Genomic DNA, 23,665 nt, shown 5'->3' with positions numbered 1-23,665 from the left:
CTAAAAACAAAGATGATGTAACTTACCAAATGAAAGCGTTGGTATGTTGATAGACACACAAACAAACACACACACAAAATTCAAGCTTTTGCAACCCACAGTTGCTTCATCAGGAAAGAAGGAAGGAGAGGGAAAGACGAAAGGATGTGGATTTTAAGGGAGAGGGTAAGGAGTCATTCCAATCCTGGAAGTGGAAAGACTTACCTCAGGGGGGAAAAAGGACAGGTATACACTCGCACACACACACACACACACACACACACACACACACACACACACACACATATATCCATCCGCACATATACAGACACAAGCAGGGTATATGTGCGGATGGATATGTGTGTGTGTGTGTGTGTGTGTGTGTGTGTGTGTGTGTGTGGCATACTGATCTGAACTATGCAGCCCTAAAATGGAAGTTTTTTGATCACTCCTTATTTTGCTCCCTGCCACCTTGGCAATATGTACCGCAAATCATCAGACAGACGACCTTCCTGCATGCTTCGAACATCCCCTGGTGCTGTTCGGAACCAATGCTAATCTTTGTAACTGTGACGAGCAGTGTGCAGATTGCATCTTTGTATCCCACAAAGAGGTGACAGTTCCCAGTGGCATGAATGGTTACTGTTTATTGACTGTCACTGAGTTGGTGAGTCATTTGCTACATTGTGGCCCACCTGTTCGCTGCTAAAGCCATGCTAGTCAGTGGTAACCCCTGTCAATGATATCCTGTTGCCCATAGCAGTTCACTCTGCTGATTGTGGTAGTATTTTCCTTGAATAAATCTGCTTACAGTACACCTTTGACACTGTGGTACAAGAAAGCCCAATGACTACACACCCTTATAGAATAAGTGTCTCGAGCCATGGGTACCCACGATATGGCAGTGATAAAATCACCCTGTGATCAACTGTCACACTGCAGCTGTAAGCTGCACCTCCTTCTTCAGAATACTCAGGTTTATTAATTTGAAGTAAATCAGATCTTTTGAAGGAAGATTTAACAAAAAGAGCACATCCAGGAAAGGATGAAACCATGTCTAATTAACTGGAACACAAAATTAATAATTAGTGGTGACAAAGATCCTCTGCAATAAAAAATAATGTCCACTTACTTCATGTATTAGTCTTCAAGTGACAGAATATATGTAACTGTGTCCTTCTTATTTACACTGATTAAACAATGGAAATTCCACGTAGGAATATCAACAGTGCAGGGAAAGATAGATCACTATTTACCGTAAAGAAAACAAAGTAGCAAACAGGCACAACACACAAGCAAGCACACCACGCGCATGCACACGCACGCATGCACACACACACAGAGAAAAAAAACTGCCAAGTCCAGCAGCTAGGGGCAAGCTGCTGGAGTTGTCAGTCATATGTGTGTGACATGTGCTTGCCTGTGTGTATGAATGTGTGTGTTTCTCTGTATCTCTTTTTCTGATGAAGGCTGTGGCTGAAAGCTTTGTGTAAGTGCCTTTTGAATTGTGCCTGTCTACAATGTAACATGTCTCCTTTACAGTAAGCAGCAATCTATGTTTTCCTATATTTTTCATTTACACAGATGTAATTAACAAATCAGAGTCTATTTATTCCAGAGAAGTGACAGTTTGTTCATGACAGTTCAGCACAAATCTGATTTTTTATATACAGCAAGGCTACCTATTAATTATTCTGTGTGCCAGTGTTCATGCTAACTATAGGGATTCACACTGATCATGTGTAATTTGACATCTGGTCCTGTAAACTTACTTCTGCTCAACGTGAAAAATTCTCCAATCCACATTTTGTAATTAACCTTAACATATCAGATAATGCACCCTTCAATATAACTGCTTATTGTCCACTTCCCATCACTCTATTCCCAATGTCAACCCAGCTGACCTCTACTTCTAATCCAAAAACCATGGTTGACTCAATGTTTGCTATTGCAAGCTATTGCTATTGCAACACAAAAGTGCCAGAGGCACCAGTAATGATATATAATTAAAAATACTAGAAAGTAAGGCTCACTGGTTCGTACATGCTAAGACACACACTACAAGTGTCTAAGACACTGCACTCTCACACCACAAGTACGAGGTCTGAATACATTCCAGTTACGATACACTAAACTATTTCATTCACGGTGGCAATATACATACTCTCTCCCCAATAAACAGAATAGTTATAACTCAAATGTTCACAAGTGTATATTATGACTCTTGCCACAGCTATGCAGTCAGTATGCCACAGGCGTGCCATAGAAAGGGATCAGGTTCAATTCCTTGTAGAGCCGGGAAATTCTGCTCGGTGGACAGACTGGAATAGGGTACACTCTGCTTGTAGATCCAGCTGAGGAGCTACTCAAGTGAGAAGTAGTGTCTTCAACTTCTGGAAGTTGATAACAGCCTGGAGAGTTGTATACTGACCCCCTAACTCTCCATAGATTTATAGTAGAGGACATCTCTCGAAGAGCATTGCGTGGTCTTCTGGGCCCAATGCAGAGTTCCTTTATCAATGTATATTGTATATCACCACTTGTACACACTCATCAGCACAGTATCATATTGTCTCTTCACGTGGCAAATTTTTATTCCCTTGTTTCCAGATCAAGACTTTTCCTCTTCCTCTTCTTCGTTTTTTTTTTTTTTTTTTTTTACTATCATTACTTGTACCACACATATTCCACAGGGTTTATGCTCACTCCTTCAATGATACTTCCCATCCTCCTCTAGTGTGCGAGATGTCCCTGCTTTCCTGCGTGTTTGTTGGTTTAAACACCCTTGTTTCAAAAGGGAGTGACAGCTTAGATACAGTCTTGTCAACATTTTGTATTTTTATTTAGCAATTATTGTTTGAGCCTTATAGGCGAATGTCACAAGATATTGTCAACCACTGCATTCACTAGATTGGAATGGGGTTCATGGGGTTCATTTTTTAAGTTGCTGTTATCTTTTTCATCCTATCTTGGACTAGCTTTTCCATACTCCCACTCTATTTTACGTAGCCAAACAGTTATCTGCCCTTGCAAACTTGCTCCTTTACTACCAAGTTAACTAATACTGGGCAGCCTAACAGAAGTTCCAATATTCGCCACAATTCACCTACACACACTTTTCACTCACTGATTTTCTTTTTTCAATGTCATAAATATTTTGCTTTCACAGACTGCTGTGCTTTGAACATAAAATTGTAGGAACATCTGCCTCACATGTCATTTTTTTTTTATTAAAGAATATGTTCCTTGCTTATTCCTATTTGCTTCTGATACATTTCCATTCTCACTTTTATTTTGTTTTGATCCATTTCTTTTTTCTTTGATAGACAAGTCAAACAACAATGGCAATATGTTGCAGCCCCCTGTGTTTCACCCTACTTACTACGAACTTACTTTTCTTAGCTTCCAATTTTATTAGTCATTTGGTTTTTAAGAGACTTAAATTAATTGTTTGACCCTGTATTTTTACATCTTATTTTACCTTCGGTTGATAAAGGATTTCTGGTATGCTCACAAAAAGAGAGCTGATTCTTCCCACCCCTCACCCCCCTTACCTTGTCCTGAAACAAACTTATCGCCAAGTATCTTGCAGTTTTTTTCCTATTATTAATCTCTTAGTCTAGTCATCAATTTAAAAGTGTCAATTGTTGGTCCCATTGTCTAATAATTTGTACATTTATACACATGAAGTTCCAATTTTTATTTGGAACATATAGACTCTGATAATCATGAATCACAGTTCAAATGGCTCTGGGCACTATGGGACTTAACATCTGAGCCAAGGCAGGATTCAAACCTGCGACCGTAGCAGTCGCGCAGTTCTGGACTGAAGCGCCTAGAACCGCTCGGCAACGGTGGCTGGCGAATCATAGTTACCATCACATGGACAGAAATACTGTGTTAACTTTATTACAACATAGGGACATAGCTAAAAATGTCTTTACATAATTTCCAGTTCTGATTACTTTCCTTTAATTTAATCTCACAAATAGGTTAGTGTAACATGATGTTGACAGAGGCAAATTATATATACTCACAAATTATTTAGCTAGAGGTATCTGGTTTGTATGTCTGGGAGGGAGGAGGGTGCAAGCTGAAAACTTCAAGAAAAGATTACTCATTTCATACCTGCTGGATTTAACTGCAGTTTATCTCTTCCATATACCAACCACATACCTAATGTGCATGGCAAACGGTTTGAAAGTATTATTCTATACTCAGCATTTGGAACTATCAGTTCCTTCATGAGAGAGGAAAGAGGGATAAGTTTCTGAAGGTCTGAAAGGTCACTCGGACTCCACGACTAATGTGAGGACAAGTGGAACGAATGTGTCTATAAGAAGTTTTGGAATTTCACCTCCTGAAGGTAAAATACTGAGCAGTCTGTCAGTCTTCTAGTAATTTTATGGTTTCCTCGCATGAATTTTCACTTGGACACGATTATTCTATGTTTCATCACTCACCTGAGAGATATCTCTGAATTCCCAAAGAGACACACCTCCAAATTGCCATCAGCTGTTATCCGTAAACGGTTGCACGTGCCACAGAAGTGTTCACTCATTGAGGTAATAAATCCCACATGTCCCTTGAAGCCCGGGACATGGTATGCCTGCAAAAAGAAATTGTAAGAAAATAGCTACTGCTGTTGTGAAAATACTATAAATGTGTTGCTCACCAAGTGGAGGAAGGAGAAAATGTGCATTAAGGGGAGTTTGAACGCCCTATCCTGACAATGTTAAATTTGGTGACTTAACTTCCCCGTATTTCAGGAACAACTGTAGCCATTGACAAGAAACTTTTACAGGACATTAAACTATATGTTCTGAGTCTTACAATAATTGCATTTCAGCCACTGCTTTTGGAAATACAATTCTTTAATTACATGGTTAAAATTTTGTGTACTTTTTTGTATGTTATTCTAAATAATTTTATTTATGCATAACATTATGTTCTTCTTTTAGTTCAGAAGACTCAGGATACGTGTGTTATTACTCCCTGAAAATTTGAATTCGCTACTCAAAGTAGTTTCTGAGATTTAGGGAAAAATGCAAGAGAAAATGTAAATTTTCAAGAAGAGTTTTTAAAGTTTTAATAGACTGTAACTCAATATATGCTTAACATATTATTTTTAGTCACTCAGAAGCACCCTGCACCATACTGTATATCATCCTCTTGATCTTTTTTAAGCTTTTTCTTGTTTTCTTCTTTCTGGACTCCGTAGTGGCCAACTGTGCTGCATACACTGCTTTACCATTGCAAACCTTGTCCATCCATTCAAATTCTCTGATGCTGTTTGCTCCAGAATTAATTCCCATATGTTGTAGCACTTTCACGCTACCAATGTTGCCTTCATTAAAAGCAATAACAGCATGACTGACCCCCACTTTAGTGTCTTCATTACAAGAAAAACATTTTTTATTCTACATCTACATCTACATCCATACTCCTCAAGCCACCTGACGGTGTAGGCTACCTTGAGTACCTCTATTGGTTCTCCCTTCTATTCCAGTCTCGTATTGTTCGTGGAAAGAAGAATTGTTGGTATGCCTCTGTGCGGGCTCTAATCTCTCTCATTTTATCCTCACGGTCTCTTCGCGAGATATACATAGGAGGGAGCAATATACTGCTTGACTCCTCGGTGAAGGTATGTTCTCGAAACTTCAACAAAAGCCCGTACCGAGCTACTGAGCGTCTCTCTCGCAGAGTCTTCCACTGGAGTTTATCTAACATCTCCGTAATGCTTTCATGATTACTAAATGATCCTATAACAAAGCATGCTGCTCTCTGTTGGATCTTCTCTACCTCTTCTATCAACCCTATCTGGTACGGATCCCACACTGTTGAACAGTATTCAAACAGTGAGCGAACAAGTGTACTGTAACCTAATTCCTTTGTTTTCGGATTGCATTTCCTTAGGATTCTTCCAATGAATCTCAGTTTGGCATCTGATTTACCGACGATCAACTCTTCTTCTTCTTCTTCTGCTTTTACGGCCTCATTGGACCACTTCAGTCAATCATTTCTGGTCCTCTTCTTTGGTATTTTCCCCTTCCGAGTGGCCCAGTATCTCTTCATTCGTTCCGATGCTTTTCGTCGTTCCTCATCTGTAAATACCCTTTTCATTGTATGTCGTTTGTCAATTTTTGGTTTAAATCTTATTTCTGTGTCCCTCAACTTCTTTAAATTTGGCGTTTTGTTCTGCAAATCATCCAGAGTTATTTCCAGTTCTTCCATATCCTCTCTTATTTCCTTAAGCCATCCTCCTTGTTGTTTCAAATTCCAGAGTTTCTCAATAATTTTCCTTGATAATCTGGTTTCTGGTGTGCTCAGAATGTGACCACAAAAAGAGATCCTTTTCTTTCGTATAGTATCGGTGATGGGCTCCAGTTCTCTGTATACCACTTCATTTGGAACTATCCGCCATTGCCCAGCTTTTTGATATTTCTTATTTATGCATGTTCTAGCAATTCTTCTCTCTACTTTTAAAATTTTGTCAATTCTGTTTTTCTGGGTGACTTTAAAAAGAGTTTCACTTCCGTATGTAACCTCTGGTTGAACCACCGTCTTGTAATGTTTTAATTTTGTTTTAATTGATAGACATTTTTTATTGTACGTAGACCATGTTAGTTTTTGAGCTTTTATCATTTTATTAGTTCTTGCTCGCCATGCAGGTTTCTCGTCCAATTTGTGTGTTATAATTTCACCCAGGTATTTAAATTGTTTCACTATTTTAATTTCCCTATTGTTCACTGTGATGTGATCTATTACAAGTGGATCCGTTACCATTATTTCAGTCTTTTCAAATGATATCTGGAGTCCTAATTTTTGTGCTATATTTTGTAAGCTTGTTATTTGTTTCGTGGCTTCCTGAATATTATTAGCTAGTAATGCTAGGTCATCAGCAAATCCCAAGCAATTTAGGTTTATTTTATCTTTCTTAGTTCCAATTTTAATATTCATAGGATTTTCCCTGTACCATTCTCTCATTACATATTCAAGAGCACAATTGAATAGCAATGGTGATAAACAATCTCCCTGTCTCAACCCTGTTTTAATCGTAAATGGTTCAGATATTTCTCCTCTAAATTTTACTTTGGATTTGGTGTTTGTTAAGGTTAACTGTATCATTTTTATTAATTTAGGATGAAGTCCAAAATTCCTTAATATTTTCATCATTGAAGATCTATGGATGCAATCATACGCCTTTTTGAAATCTACAAAGGTTATGACTAGTTGTTTTTGCCTTCTTTTGTAGACATCCATAACTAATTTCAAGGTGATTATCTGTTCTGGGCAGCTTCTCCAGGATCTAAATCCTCCTTGATATTCTCCCAGTTCCAGTTCTAGTTGATCTTTACAGCGGTTGTATAGTATTCTTGACATGATCTTATACGTGCAGTCCAAAAGGGAAATTCCTCTATAGTTGTCTGGATTTGATTTTTCTCCTTTCTTATGTAATGGATGTATTATACCAGTAGTCCAATTTTCTGGTAATTTCTCTTCATTCCAGATTTTTACTATGCATTGGTGTAATGCTATCTTTACTGGTTCTGCTACATATTTCCAAAGTTCAGCAAACGTTTGATCTTCTCCACTTGCTTTGTAGTTTTTGAGTTCTTTCAAAGCTCTGTAGACCTCATTAATTGTAGGTGGATTTATATTTTCTGCTGGTGTTTTAATTGGGGTTTCTGTGTTTATCTGAAGAAGTTCTGGGGGATCTTCACAATTTAGTAACTTGTTAAATGTTTCTGCTAGAATTTCTGTATTTTTACTATTGCTATGGGCTAGGTTATTATCTTTATCTTTTAACATTAATGTTGGAGGATCATATCTTTGTAATTGTCTGCCAAATATTTTGTAATAGTCTCTTGAGTTTGTTTTTTCACTATTTGTTTCTATCATTAGAAGTATATCTTTTTGGTACTGACGTTTAACTCTCCTTATTATTTTTTGTGTTGTCTTCCTTTGTTTTGTGAGTTCCAAATATGATTTTTCTGTTTTTTCATTTTGATGCCTTAACCAGGCTTGGTGTCGACCCAACACTGCTTCATCACATTCATTGTTCCACCACTGGTGTTTTTTCCTTGGATTTATAGGGGCAACTTGTTCAGCTATTTGTTTCAATTTGTGAATTATTTCTTCCAGATCATCTGTTATTTTTATATCCCTGGTTTGTGCTTCATAATCCTCATTTTGTATCAGTTTATGAGGGTCATAGGTTCTCTTCTTCTTTTGGTGGGATTTTTTCTTTGCTAATGGGGTTAATTTAATTTTAATTTTTATCATGTAATGATCTGATCCGGTATCTGTCCCTCTCAGTACTTTCACATTGTAAATTTCCTTGTGGTAATTCTTATCCATGCAGACATGGTCCAGTTGCCATTCTCCTTTTTTCCAGTCTGGATGTTTCCAAGTTTTTAGTTTACTTGGTCTTCTCTTAAAATACGTCGACTTTGAGATCATGTCATGGTTTCTGCAAAATTCCACTAGTCTTATGCCATTTTTGTTTGTTCTTCTTTGTGCTGTCCATTTCCCTATTATGTCTCTATATCTCTTTTCCCTTCCTAGCTGGGCATTGAAGTCTCCAATTAAAATTTTGATGTGATTTTTATTAATGTTATTCGTCGTTTGATCTAAGAGCTCCCAAAATTTTTCTACCTCTTCTCTGTGTTCTTTTTTATTATTTTTATCATTTGTCAGGGCATGGGCATTTATTATTGTGTACATTTTATTTGCAGCTTTTAGAGTTAATGTTGAGAGCCTGGGAGATTGTGCTTTAAATTCTATTATGGACTCTATTATTTTCAGACTCACCACGAATCCTGTTCCAAATTGTGGACACTGTTTCATGACTCTTTTCCCTGGTATTCCCTTATAAATCCTATATCCTTGTGACTCTATCGGCTCCTGATCAGTATTTCTCATTTCTTGAAGTCCGGTTATGAGAATCCCCTTGCGATCCATTTCATCCGTCAGAATTTTGAGTTTGCCTGGTTGTATGAGGGAATTTATATTGTGTGTCGCAATGTAGTTTATTTGTCCTGTCTTGAGTTTTGCTCGTCTGTCCTTTTTGGGTATTTTCAGATGCTCCGACTCATCCAAGTTATCTTTCAGGTGACTGCCCACCGTATCCGAGTGCAGTCTTCCTTGGTTATTGCCAAGCGGTGGATTATTCCTTGAAAAGATTTCCTTCCATGTTTGACTTTCAAAGGTAGTCAACTTTGTATGGAGCAAGCTCCGAGTTACAACTACGGTTGTTAGCCATAGAGGTTGTTTAGTGTTTGGTCCGCGAGAGCTATTTTATTTCGCTCAAGTCCGCCAGTAAACTGGTGAGGACCCCCCTATCCGCCACCTGGGACGCGCCACGTCGGAGTATCACCTCTCCACCTGCTACGACACCGTAGTAGGTTCGTGGCGACGATCAACTTTATATGATCATTCCATTTTAAATCACTCCTAATGCATACTCCCAGATAATTTATGGAATTAACTGCTTCCAGTTGCTCACCTGCTATATTGTAGCTAAATGATATGGGATCTTTCTTTCTATGTATTCACAGCACATTACACTTGTCTACATTGAGATTCAATTGCCATTCCCTGCACCATGCATCAATTCGCTGCAGATCATCCTCCATTTCAGTACAATTTTCCATTGTTGCAACCTCTTGATATACCACAGCATCATCCACAAAAAGCCTCAGTGAACTTCCGATGTCATTCACAAGGTCATTTATGTATATTGTGAATAGCAACGGTCCTACGACACTACCCTGCAGCACACCTGAAATTACTCTTACTTCGGAAGGCTTCTCTCCATTGAGAATGACATGCTGCATTCTGTTATCTAGCAACTCTTCAATCCAATCACATAATTGGTCTGATAGTCCATATGCTCTTACTTTGTTCATTAAACGATTGTGGGGAACTGTATCGAACGCCTTGCGGAAGTCAAGAAACACAGCATCTACCTGGGAACCCGTGTCTACGGTCCTCTGAGTCACGTGGACGAGTAGTGTGAGCTGGGTTTCACACAATCATCTTTTTCGAAACCCATGATGATTCCTATAGAGTAGATTTCTAGTTTACAGAAAAGTCATAATACTCGAACATTATACATGTTCTAAAATTCTACAACTGATCAACGTTAGAGATATAGGTCTATAGTTCTGCACATCTGTTCGACGTCCCTTCTTGAAAATGGGGATGACCTGTGCCCTTTTCCAATTCTTTGGAATGCTACGCTCTTGTAGAGACCTACGGTACACTGCTGCAAGAATGGGGGCAAGTTCCTTCGCATACTCTGAGTAAAACTGAACTGGTATCCCATCAGGTCCAGCGGCCTTTCTCTTTTGAGTGATTTTAATTGTTTCTCTATCCCTCTGTCATCTATTTCAATATCTACCATTTTATCATCTGCGCGACAATCTAGAGAAGGAACTACAGTGCAGTCTTCCTCTGTGAAACAGCTTTGGAAAAAGACATTTAGTATTTCGGCCTTTAGTCCATCATCCTCTGTTTCAGTACCTTTTTGGTCACAGAGTGTCTGGACATTTTGCTTTGATCCACCTACCGCTTTGACATAAGAGCAAAATTTCTTAGTCAGTACATAGAACTTTGCTTTCAAATTCATTTAACACCTCTCGCATGGCCCTCCTCACATTACATTTCGCTTCGCGTAATTTTTGTTTGTCTGCAAGGTGTTGGCTATGTTTATGTTTGCTGTGAAGTTCCCTTTGCTTCCGCAGCAGTTTTCTAACTCGGTTGTTGTACCACGCTGGCTCTTTTCCATCTCTTACGATCTTGCTTGGCACATACTCATCTAACGCATATTGTACGATGGTTTTGAACTTTGTCCACTGATCCTCAACACCATCTGTACTTAAAACAAAACTTTTGTGTTGAGCCATCAGGTACTCTGAAATCTGATTTTTGTCACTTTTGCTAACCAGAAAAATCTTTGTACCTTTTTTAATATTTCTATTTACGGCTGAAATCATCGATGCAGTAACCGCTTTATGATCACTGATTCCCTGTTCTGCTTTAACTGTTTCAAATAGTTCGGGTCTGTTTGTCGCTAGAAGGTCTAATATGTTATCGCCACGAGTTGGTTCTCTGTTTAACTGCTCAAGGTAGTTTTCAGATAAAGCTCTTAAAAATGTTCACTGGATTCTTTGTCCCTGCCACCTGTTATGAAAGTTTGAGTCTCCCAGTCTATATCCGGCAAATTAATATCTCCACCCAGAACTACAACATGTTGGGTAAATCTACTCGAAATATTTTCCAAATTATCCTTCAGGTGCTCAGCCACAACAGCTGCTGAGCCAGGGGGCCTATAGAGACATCCAATTACCATGTCTGAGCCTGCTTTTACCGTGACCTTCACCCAAATTATTTCACATTTCGGATCTCCGTCAATTTCCTTTGATACTATTGCACTTCTTATCGCTTTAAACTTGCCTCCCCCTTCACTGTCCAGCCTGTCTCTGCGGTATACATTCCAATCTGAGTTTAGAATTTCATTACTGTTTACATCTGGTTTCAGCCAACTTTCTGTCCCTAGTACTATGTGGGCATTGTGACCGCTTATTAATGAGAGCAGTTCTGGGACCTTTCTATAGATGCTCCTGCAGTTTACTATTAGCACATTAATATTGTTATTCCCTGTTGCACCAGACTCACCACTGACTGAAGACGGCTAACCGCGGCCATCAACACGTTCAGCTGTTTGCGAACAGTGGCCAGCTCCTCCTGTGTCCGTACACAGCAGTCTCACATCCTATCCATCCTAAGAAATCAATTTACTGTAGAGAGTTAATCAACTTATAACTAGACTGCTAATTCACTAAAGGCGGCTGATAGTTGACTAAACTGTGGTTACTAGACACTTCCTGTAGAAAACAATGAAAATAGGACTACCTGTCTCTGGACTGTATTGAAAACAAACACTAGCACTACTGGCACTATGGCTGACTAAACGGACTTTCTCTGACTGTATTCAAAACAAACACAAAATCTATGGAACACTATTACTAGCATTCAACAATTAAAGCTTCCTAAAAGCAAAAACACACGGAAGAAGAAGTGACAAGTAAGAAAAATAGAGTTAATACTTAAATTAGCATAGCTCGCTGCACAGCAGACGTGACGCAGACGGCAGTTACGATGACACTGACACTATAAGATTATTGAATGACTCATTGGGATTTTGAGTCTGACAATGCAGACACTTCTTCAATAATTCAGGATTGCCAGGTCTCTGTAAACAGATTTTATGATATCCACAACTGCTGCTGGGATAGAATGTTTATGGCTGTATGACCTGTTTGAGTACTGGGCATTGCGGTAATTGCACCATGAACCAGATCCAGGAGGGCAAAGATGGTGTACTGGTTTATCATCAGCTGACAGTCTCTGGAAGAAGGTAGCCCATACTGCCTGCTTCATTTTCAACAAATCCTCAGTATTATTTCTAATGGCAATCTCATAATACTGTTGTAGTTCATCAATCATGTTGTCTGTCAGCCTGCTTCTTATGGTCTTACCACCTGAAAGTTTCTTGTCTCTCAAACTTTGTTTCAACTTCCTCAATCTGGTACCCATCCTCTTCTAGACATGACCAACACATTCCAGTTCTGTGATAAGCTTCTCACCATAAGGCTGAGTGGCTACTACACTGTTATATGCATTTGAGCCTGCATTACCTAAGAACTTAGTGTAACACACTCCCCTTTAGTTTACAGATCGATTATAAATTTCAACAGCTGCACAGGCTGTTGTCCTTCATAATTTCTGTCACAGATATGCCCTTCTTCATTACCTGATTTATACTTATGACAATGTTTGGTTAAAATCTGGAAATCTATTAGCTTTCCAGTATCCACACTGGTCACTGTAGCAACAGAATTCTTAGAACTGCAGCTGCGCTTCTAACAAGTGCCCCAAAAGCTACTGATATGTCAATCATACCATTGTTTATTTCAGTAGCTTCATTTGCAGCACCCTTAATTGACTCACATGCAGCAGATTGCACAGCAGCTCCAATAAATTCTGCATACTTGTCCATTTTACAAAGTGGGCATGGCATATACATCACGACACACATTGTTTCTGCTGCAGTGTGTCCTTTGCCAATAGCTCTCAATCCATAAAACCACCTAACATTTATTTCAAAATAATTATCTTTACAATTATCAGAACTCCAAAATGAATGAGTATATTTACAACTGGCAGAATTAATGATAAGTTTCCTTGCTAGTCCATTTGATACCTCAATGTCTTCATGTAAACTAACTGGCCCTCCACATACATACAGCACTCACATTCACATAACACCCCTGTTAGGATGTGTAAATGTATCAGAATATAACCTAACCTACCATTTACATGAGTTTTGTTTTGAGATAACTGTGTTATCACTATGTTTTATTTTAATCTTCGAAGCACTAATGGGTGTTCCTCTAGATACTCATGAGTTTGCCAGTATTTCATTGTCTGTAACTTCACACACCACATGCTGAACACAATGTTTCTCTTTATTCAAAAATTTATTACCATGAAACCCACATTTCTTAAAAACACTTCATTTTGGAGTCATACTTTTTGAGAGATTTACCAGTCTATTCGTCACTATTCCTCGGAAAAACGTTAGCACTTCGATATACAAAGCATGTTTATACTATGAAAAGATACGATACTATTTTCGACAGTGCTACCAATACAAACACATAATTTAACCTTTATAACACAGCAATCCACAGCTTTCTACAGAGTGGTCCATTGATAGTGACCGGGCCAAATATCTCACGTAATAAGCATCAAATGAAAAAACTACAAAGAACGAAATTCGTCTAGCTTGAAGGGAGAAACCAGATGGCACTATGGTTGGCCTGCTAGATGGCGCTGCCATAGGTCAAACTCATATCAACTGCATTTTTTTAAAATAGGAACCCCAATTTTTATTACATACTCATGTAGTACGTAAAGAAATATGAATGTTTTAGCCTGACCACTTTTTTCGCTTTGTGATAGATGGGGCTGTAATAGTCAAAAATGGTTCAAATGGCTCTGAGCACTATGGGACTTAACTTCTGAGGTCATCAGTCCCCTAGAACTTAGAACTACTTAAACCTAACTAACCTAAGCACATTACACACATCCATGCCCAAGGCAGGATTCGAACCTGCGACCGTAGCGGTCGTCCGTTTCCAGACTGTAGCGCCTAGCACCGCTCGGCCACTTCGGCCAGCTGCTGTAATAGTCACAAACATATAAGTATGTAGTATCACATAACTTTCCGCCAGTGCGGACGGTATTTGCTTCGTGATACATTACCCGTGTTAAAATGGACCGTTTACCAATTGCGGAAAAGGACGATATCGTGTTGATGTATGGCTATTGTGATCAAAATGCTCAAGGGGCGTGTGCTATGTATGCTGCTTGGTATCCTGGACGACAGCATTGAAGTGTCCGAACCATTCGCCGGATAGTTACATTATTTAAGGAAACAGGAAGTGTCCAGCCACATGTGAAACATCAACCACGACCTGCAACAAATGATGATGCCCTAGTAGGTGTTTTAGCTGCTGGGGCAGCTAATCCACACATCAGTAGCAGACAAATTGCGCGAGAATTGGGAATCTCAAAAACATCGGTGTTGAGAATGCTACATCAACATCGATTGCACCCGTACCATATTTCTATGCACCAGGAATTGCATGGCGATGACTTTGAACGTCATGTACAGTTCTGCCACTGGGCACAAGAGAAATTACAGGACGATGAAAGATTTTTTGCATGCGTTCTATTTAGCGATGAAGCATCGTTCACCAACAGCGGTAACCTAAACCGCCATAATATGCACTATTGGGCAACGGAAAATCTACGATGGCAGCAACAAGTGGAACAGCAGCGACCTTGGCAAGTTAATGTATGGTGTGGCATTAAGGGAGGAAGGATAATTGGCCCCCATTTTATCGATGGCAATCTAAATGGTGCAATGTATGCTGATTTCCTGCGTAATGTTCTACCAATGTTACTACTAGATGTTTCACTGCATGACAGAATGGCGATGTACTTCCAACATGATGGATGTCTGGCAAATAGTTTGCGTGCGGTTGAAGCAGTATTGAATAGCATATTTCATGACAGGTGGATTGGTCGTCAAAGCACCATACCATGGCCCGCACGTTCACCGGATCTGACGTCCCCAGATTTCTTTCTGTGGGGAATGTTGAAGGATATTTGCTATCGTGATCCACCGACAATGCCTGACAACATGCGTCAGTGCATTGTCAATGCACGTGCGAACATTACGGAAGGCGAACTACTCACTGTTGAGAGGAATGTCGTTACACGTATTGCCAAAGGCATTGAGGTTGACAGACATCATTTTGAGCATTTATTGCATTAATGTGTATTCACAGGTAATCACGCCGTAACAGCATGCGTTCTCAGAAATGATAAGTTCACAAAGGTACATGTATCACATTGGAACAACCGAAATAAAATGTTCAAATGTACCTACGTTCTGTATTTTAATTTAAAAAACCTACCTGTTGCCAACTGTTTGTCTAAAATTATGAGACATATGTTTGTGACTATTACAGCGCCATCTATCACAAAGCGAAAAAAGTGGTCCAACTAAAACATTCATATTTCTTTACGTATTACACGAATATGTAATAAAAAATGGGGTTCCTATTTAAAAAAACACAGTTGATATCAGTTTGAGCTATGGCAGCGCCTTATAGCAGGCCAACCATTGCGCCAGCTGGTTTCCCCCTTCGAGCTAGACAAATTTCGTTCTTTGTAGTTTTTTCGTTTGACACTTATTTCGTGAGATATTTGGCCCGGTCACGATCAATGGACTACCCTGTATATAAAAAATTATCAATTTTATTAGGTCTTGAAGTAATGCATGTAAAAATTTTAACATTTTATATTTTAGCAAATATAATAAAATACTTCCCACGCAAGTTTATAAGTAATATACATATCATTTTATTTGGAAAATTGCAAATTTTATAATCAGGTATAAAACCCGAAAAAGTGAAAAAGAATGTTTTCCCCTTCTAACTCCCCTTAAAGTTATGGAAATGTGCAAGCTTTCGGAGCCAGTGGCTTCTTCTTCTGGCAGAAACAATGAAGGGGAAGGAAAAGGGAAGAAAGAAAAGGATTGTCAAGGTTTAGGGAATGGGGAGAGTTGCAGAAAAGCTGCAGAGAAACCCATGCCAGGACAGACTTACTGAATGGGATGAGAAATATGTAACTACACCAGTCCATCTCTCATACCACCAGCAGATGTGAAGTATTCTTGTGATTGGTAGTAAGTCATAAACATTAAATTATTTTCAATGCATGTTCATGTGTAATACTGCACGTACCTTTGAAGTATCATTGGGCCCATTGGGAAGAGGATCAAAATTAGGCCACTGCTTTCTAATTATTTGGAGCATTTCACTAAATGAGACCATCTTCCCCATCATTCCATTTGTTGCCACTGAAAGGCATGTACTCGATAAATCTTACATCAATATTTTTCTCTTTTGTTAACTCCACAAAACTGCACACTTCATCTTCATTAAAACCTTGCATTACAACACAATTTATCTGTGGAAGAAAGACACCATTAAAAACTTGGTATCAGATAAAGCATGGTTTAACAGAGTTTGAAAAACTTTTTGATAGGTAACTCATCTTACTCTATAGATGAATATCTTAACAGTGGCTGTTAGGCCAGCTTAAATAAGAATGTCTGTTAGATTTCAGTTCTGAGAGCACTTTGTCATAACAGTCAAGATTATGTACTTTTTGTTTGATAAATTTATTAATAGTGCATAACAATGTTTCAGTCTGACAGCGTATCAATTCTGAAAATATTAGCTGTTCCAGTTTGTATTGTATTCACCTAGTTTGACAATCTCCTGACAAATGATCAGGGTATTCAAATGTTTTATATTTTTTATGTTATACTTTCTGGCATGTTACTCACCCATGAGAATCATCTCATGTTTTGGGTCTTGGAACAAAAGCTGAATCTAATCTAATCTAACCTACAAAATAATGGTTCTACAAGTCTGTTGTTATATTTGTATACCTCACTGATTCTGTTAAATTAATCTTTTTCTCTCTTTTTAGAGAATGTCTGAATTTATCTTAGCATGCCAAGCTATTACCCTTCTTAACAATTTATGAAAATTAAACTACATACATCTCCAATCTTTTTCCCCACTCCAACGCACACATCTTTTGCTGAAGGTATTATTTTAACTATTACATGAAATTAAGAAGCTTTCTTGAAACTGTGCTGCCATTTGTGAAATAAAGTTAAAAGTGTTCTCAAGATAAAAGGTCTTCACAAAAGGAGCATTTAGTATCTGTGCAGGTGGTAATACTGACAGCCATCATATAAACAAGCCCAAATGGTAGAACATCCTGCTTTACACATACACGCAATGGCAGAAAAAAGGAAAAGAGCACACCTTTCATTCAAGCATTGAATATATAAACTGATGAGACAAAACACTATGACCTCCTGTTTGATAATGTGTTTGTTCACTGTTGGAACACAATACAGCAGTGATTTTGTGTGGGACAAGTTCAACAAATTTCAGGTATGTTCCCAGCATTATGTGAGGTACGTTCCCAGCATTATGCAGCACCGCATGTCTAAGCACAGGTCATGTAATTCCCATAAATTGGAGATCAGTGGTTTCTGGGTGCAGAACTGGTATCTGATAGCATCGCAGATGTATTCCATCAGATTCAGAAGGGGTGAATTTGATTCTGGCCTCGTGACACTGAAAGTCATATTGTTGAAACATGTCACCTTCATTAGGGACAGGGTGCGGACAGTGCACAATAATGTTCACACAGAACAAAGCTGTTATGGAGCCTTCAGTTACTACCACAGGACCCATAGAAGACCAGGTGAATGTCCTCCATAGCATAATATTGCTCCCACTGGCCTAAGTCTGTAGCAAAGTGCACCTTTCAAGCACCAATTCACTCTGTTGACAGTGTATGTGCACAAAACCGTCAAGCAGGTGTAATGCGAAACACGAATGATTCAACCAGATGACACATTTCTATTGATTCACTGCCCAATCTCAATGCTCCTGAGCCACAGAAATTGTAATTCAACAGTGTTGTCAACATGGGAACATACAGGGGTTGTCTACAGCAGAGCCCTATGTTTAACAATGTGCAATGAATGGTGTGCTCTGAAATACTCGTGCTTCCATCAGCACTGTGTCATCAGACCTGCCACAGAAATTAGCTTCCTCAGCTGAATGTCATCTTTTTCAAAGGAACCATCCCTGCATTTGTCTTAAATCATTTAGGGAAATCAAGGAAAACCCAAATTTTGGTGGCCCCATGGGACTCAGGTCTGTTGTCCTCTCGAAGGCAAGTCCACTGTCTGACCACTGTGGTGGCATGACCTAGTCTTAATTAAGCCACAAAATCCTGGGAAATGCTGACATACTTATTGATTTAAGATATAACAATTTAAAACAATCCTTTCATGAATTTCACTACAATTTTCTGCTCTTTTGAAAAACAATTTCTTTTGACTGTTTTGATGTTGTTTAGTATGTTTAAATAATGATGGCAGTCTCTATAAAAGGGCAGTTTGACTTTTAAGTTTAGTTATACTGTTTTAAACTACATCCCTCATCTATTTGTCCACCCAGAAGTGCTATAGGATATAACTTGAAGACTATGGTGAGATGGTGGGGGACAGTCATGTGTTGAGAAGGAGGTGCTGCCAGAAATGTAGTGTGTGAGGTGACGTTATTGACACTGCATACAGGGAGAATAAAAATACTCTATTCCATATTCATTTACAATCTACATCTGGCCCCCATATGGTTTTACTTTTCTCCAATAAGAAAAAAGAAATTGTCAGTAACTGTCTTTATAAGGTCTTAAAAGGAAACAAACAATAGAAAATCTAGGCTGGAGTAATTACCATATTACAAAAAAGATACATTGCTATTCACTGTATACAGGAGATGTTAGGTCACAGACAAGCACAACAAAAAGACTACTAAACACGTAAGCTTTCCATCAGGAAGTCTTCTTCCAAAGTGGACAAAACACACACACACACACACACACACACACACACACACACACACACACAGACACCCACGACCGTTGTTTCTCCCATGATGCGCAGTTGCTCCCAGTCTGGCCCTACCAGCCAGAGACAGTGGTCATGTATGTGTGATCTGCATTTGCGCGCATGTGTGTAAGCTTACGTGTTTAATAATAGGTGGTGTTCTTCCCCCCCCCCTGCCAGCAACACACCGACACTATACAGTGAGTGCCAATCTATCCTTTTCATAATACTGTCGTTACCACCTTGCCAAGAGGCATATTGTGGAGTAATCCGAAGGGCTCTACTAATTTGTACAAGAGGAAGGAGAGCACAATCTCAATGTAAGCTTTTAGAAAACTGGTATGTGCATTACTTCTGCAAACCATTCAGAAAGGACACAGTATGCACTTCATTCAGCAAGATGAGTAATAAACAATATTAGCAATACTGCATCAAACTTGTTCACTTTCATCTTTGGATTAAACATTCGATTTCAGAGAGTACAAAATTTGGCAGAATCAAATTTTGGGCATATGTGGAACTGGGACAATGGCATATTTTTTACCCATTCAACAAACTAAGCACTGCTGATTGCTACTTTTATTGTGTCTGCTGCTGCAATGCATATATGAAACTATAAGTGCAGCATCTATGATGGAATAAAATGTTATACAAATGAAACATACAGGTACAGTGAAATAGAGTAGTATGGCTCATCATTTCGGTCTCACAGATTAGCAGGTGTTGACTTGAAATATAATACTTAAGAAGTTGAATCCAAAGGAGAGGATGTACCGTATTTACTCAAATCTAAGCCGCACTTTTTTTCTGGTTTTTGTAATCCAAAAAACCGCCTGCGGCTTGGAATCGAGTGCAAAGCAAGTGGAAGTTCTGAAAAATGTCGGTAGGTGCTGAAACAACTAATTTCTGCCGTCGAATATATGTAGCACTACACAGGCATGCTTCGTAGGCACAAAGATAAATACTGGCGCCAAAACCTCTGCATCAATAAATAAATTTAAAAAAAAAGGTGGAAGACGATTTTCATACAGTATCCAACTAAGTAAATACAAATTCCGTATTGTTCATCTTCGAATGTAGCAGAACTTCAATGTATTACGAAAATCCGACTGGCAAGGCTGTTTGGGATGTTTGTCAATATAGCCAACTCTACGTTCTGAATTTTTTCCTACCTGTGAGAAGAGATGGTTGCTAATAGGAACCTGATGAAATGTGAATCACATGCAGTATTCTCTTCATCATAAGAGTAATACGAATATAAACATTTTGCCACGTATTCTTTCATGTTTGCTGCTATCTTATTTAAATCCTGTCTGCCTAATAAACTACGAAACTAGAGTGAGACAACAGCAAACGCGGAAGAATATGCGTATCGTGTCATGTTTATATTCGTATTATTCTTATGCCTAATAGTGATACAGTCAGAAATGAAGCACGGCAACTGACTAGATTTTTATATCTAAGATGACTCTAATTTCTGTGCAGAATTTGATGTACTAAAGAAGCAGCCGCAAAGATTTTCAAATGGAGAAAAATTTTTGCCTAACTCTCGTTCAGAACATGTTCTATCATACGCAGTCTATTATTTGGTTCTTGTTGATCATTATCAAAGAAAGCAGCAGTGTAAGTAACACCAAATAGTAGTCTCTTGCCATTGTTTCGCTAATGAGATGATTTCTCTCTCTTTTTTTTTTTTTTTAATTGTAGGCAGCGGTAGCGTGCACAAAAGCAAGCCATGCCGCGAGCGACGACAGGCCGCAAACACGCACTATCAGAATGCGACAAACAATGCATGACACAGTACAGTAATGCATTTTCAGCTTAGAGTGACATAAACGCCTATAACAAGGAAAACGGCACTTATCAGATCAAAGCAAAATAAGCAATCGATTCAAACCAGACGAAGCACGTGAAAAAGGAAGGGTACCAGTATAAATACGGACGGAGCGCCTGACGCATAGCAAAGGCTACCTGGTAAAGCTTAACTGCTAAGCTTACGACTCGAACCAAACTACTGTAGCTGTATCGTCATTCATTCGACTTAAATTGTGTCTCATATTACAATGGACCGACTTTGTTTCGATTTGGAGGTGCGGCCAAAAACTTTTCTCTCCCCTTGAACTTCGAATCTCAAATTTCAGGTGTGGCTTAGATTCGAGAATTTCTTTTTTCCTTCCTTTATTTCGAGTCTCATTTTTCAGGTTTGAGTGCGGGTTAGATTTGAGTAAATACGGTAGGTGGTATTTCAACTAATTCTGACTATGAAATAAAACAAAGTACAGCAGGGTGCTCTGATGAATCAAAGAGCAGCGATGAAGATTCTGATGAATAGTAAAGTATGAGTTAAGAAATAAGATGCTACTGAGATCGTAAATTTTTGTTGTGTTGATGAATCTGTTAACAAACATATTCAAAAATGCACTGAAACATTGGCACATGTAGTGTTGGGAGGTGATAAACTGTCATTACTGTTAGAGGAGCTCCGTATTTCTTGCTGTTCTACTCCTACATGACACTGTATCTGAAGGTATAGAATGAATCTTCACTGGCTAGAGAAATGGGTAACACAAATTTACAAGTCTCTGCTGTCATGTAATCTCTTCAGGGAAATCATGACTGTACTAAGATTCGGTTTGTGGTTGACAAGGTCAGAGTCATTAAGAAATGCAAGGCAGCTACCATGTCAGTCCTAGAAGAGAGAGATGTAGCAAACTGTCAAAGCATGTACAGTCCCGGTCCATATGTTTGTGGTGATGTACTAACCAAGTAATACTGTGTGTCAGGCAGTGCATTACTCAAGAACCATCATGGAAAAAGGTGGAGTGGTAATTTATGTAAAAAACAACATATCTTACAATGCATTAGATTTAAAGAGCCATTGTATAGAGCAACAAATTGAAGTATGTGGTGTTGAGATTACTGTAAATGACTTCACGGCTGTAGTGTTAGCACTGTAGAGATCTCCCTCAGGGAATTTGACTGTATTTCTTAAGCACTTAGATTCTTTACTATCCATACTGTACTCAAAGTCCAAGAACTTGATAATTACTGGTGACTTTAATGTTGATTTCCTAAATGAGAGCAATAGTAAAGCTGATTTAGTACATTTAATGGAGTCTTATAATCTGATGGCAATAGTAGATTTCCCAACTAGGGTTACTGTTAAAAGTAAAAGTCTGATAGATAATATATTTATAGATAAGTCTACATGGAATGAGATCACTGTACATCCAATCCTTGGCCTCTCTGATCATGGTGGTCAATTGATTAGGCTCAATTACATCAGTGTGTGCAACAGTTCCGAGCATTCTTGGAAATCTTTTAGGATAATAAATGAACAGGGCCTTAAAAAATTCAATGACAGCCTAAAAGAGGTAGACTGGAGCCGAGTTGATAGGGAAACAGATGTAAACAAAAAGTACAACTCATTTTTAAATGAATTCATGTCTGTATTTGAGTCCATCTTTCCCAAAGAAGTAGTTAGAAATAGTCATATAGGCAATGCCAAGAAGTCTTGGATCACTACAGGGATAACAACATCTTGTAGAACAAAAAGGATGTTATACAGTATTCTCAGGACTTGTGATGATCCAAAGAAATGACAACACTACAAACTTTACTGTAGCATTCTCAAGAAGGTTATAAATAAATCTAAAAGTATGTGCATAAAATCAGAAATTGAAAGCTCAGAAAATAAAATTAAAACTATAAGGAATGTAATAAAGAGGGAAACTGGCAGGACAACAGGGAATATGTCTCAGGTAGAGATTAAAACAGGGGACAGTATCATAAAGAAACCTGAGTTGGTTGCAGAAATATTTAATAACCACTTTTTGAGAGCAGCAGAGGAGACAGGCTGTAATGGTTCTATGGAAGAATCATTGTCCCTCCTACAGAAAGCTATTAGCAACAGAATCCCACAGTTATCCTTATCTCCAGTTACTGTAAGTGAAGTCATAAGAGTAATTAGATCATTAAAAAACAAAAATTCTGCTGGTGTGGACAATATTTCTAGTAAAATACTGAAACACTGTTATAAATTTTTTAGTCCCGTCTTATGCAACATATACAATGCATCCCTACAAGATGGGATTGTCCCTGACAGACTTAAGTTGGCTGTAGTGATTCCTCTCTTTAAAAAAGGGGATAAAAGCATTGTTACAAACTATCGCTCAATGTCCCTATTAACTACCTTCTCAAAAATTCTAGAAAAACTCATGCACAGGAGGATTGTAGACCATCTCAACTTCCATAGTATCTTAAGCAAAAATCAGTTTGGTTTTCGTGCCAGTCTTTGTACTGAACAGGCAATATTCTCTTTTAGCAACCAAGTTTTGGAAGCCATTAACAAAAAAATGTCTCCAGTGGGTAATTTTTGCGATCTTACGAAAGCCTTTGACTGTGTAAACCACCAAATTCTTTGGAAAAAGGCAGAATACTATGGTTTAGGTGGTACTGTTGGCTTGTGGCTACAATAATATCTACAGGATCGGAAGCAGACTGTAATGCTAAATGGCTCTTCTGGAGAACCTGCCTCGTCTGAATGGGGCACGATAACGT

At 38.6% G+C, this 23,665-nt stretch overlaps 1 pseudogene; it reads right to left on the bottom strand.

The window, feature by feature from the left end:
• The window catches only part of LOC124583213, a 122,095-nt pseudogene that overhangs the window by 83,649 nt on the left and 14,781 nt on the right, over nt 1-23,665 (bottom strand).

Source organism: Schistocerca americana, unplaced genomic scaffold (assembly GCF_021461395.2).
Source record: "Schistocerca americana isolate TAMUIC-IGC-003095 unplaced genomic scaffold, iqSchAmer2.1 HiC_scaffold_45, whole genome shotgun sequence".
In the NCBI taxonomy this organism is placed as follows: domain Eukaryota; kingdom Metazoa; phylum Arthropoda; class Insecta; order Orthoptera; family Acrididae; genus Schistocerca; species Schistocerca americana.
The sequence above is the reverse complement of the archived record's forward strand: the minus strand, read 5'-3'. Positions and strand labels throughout refer to the sequence as shown.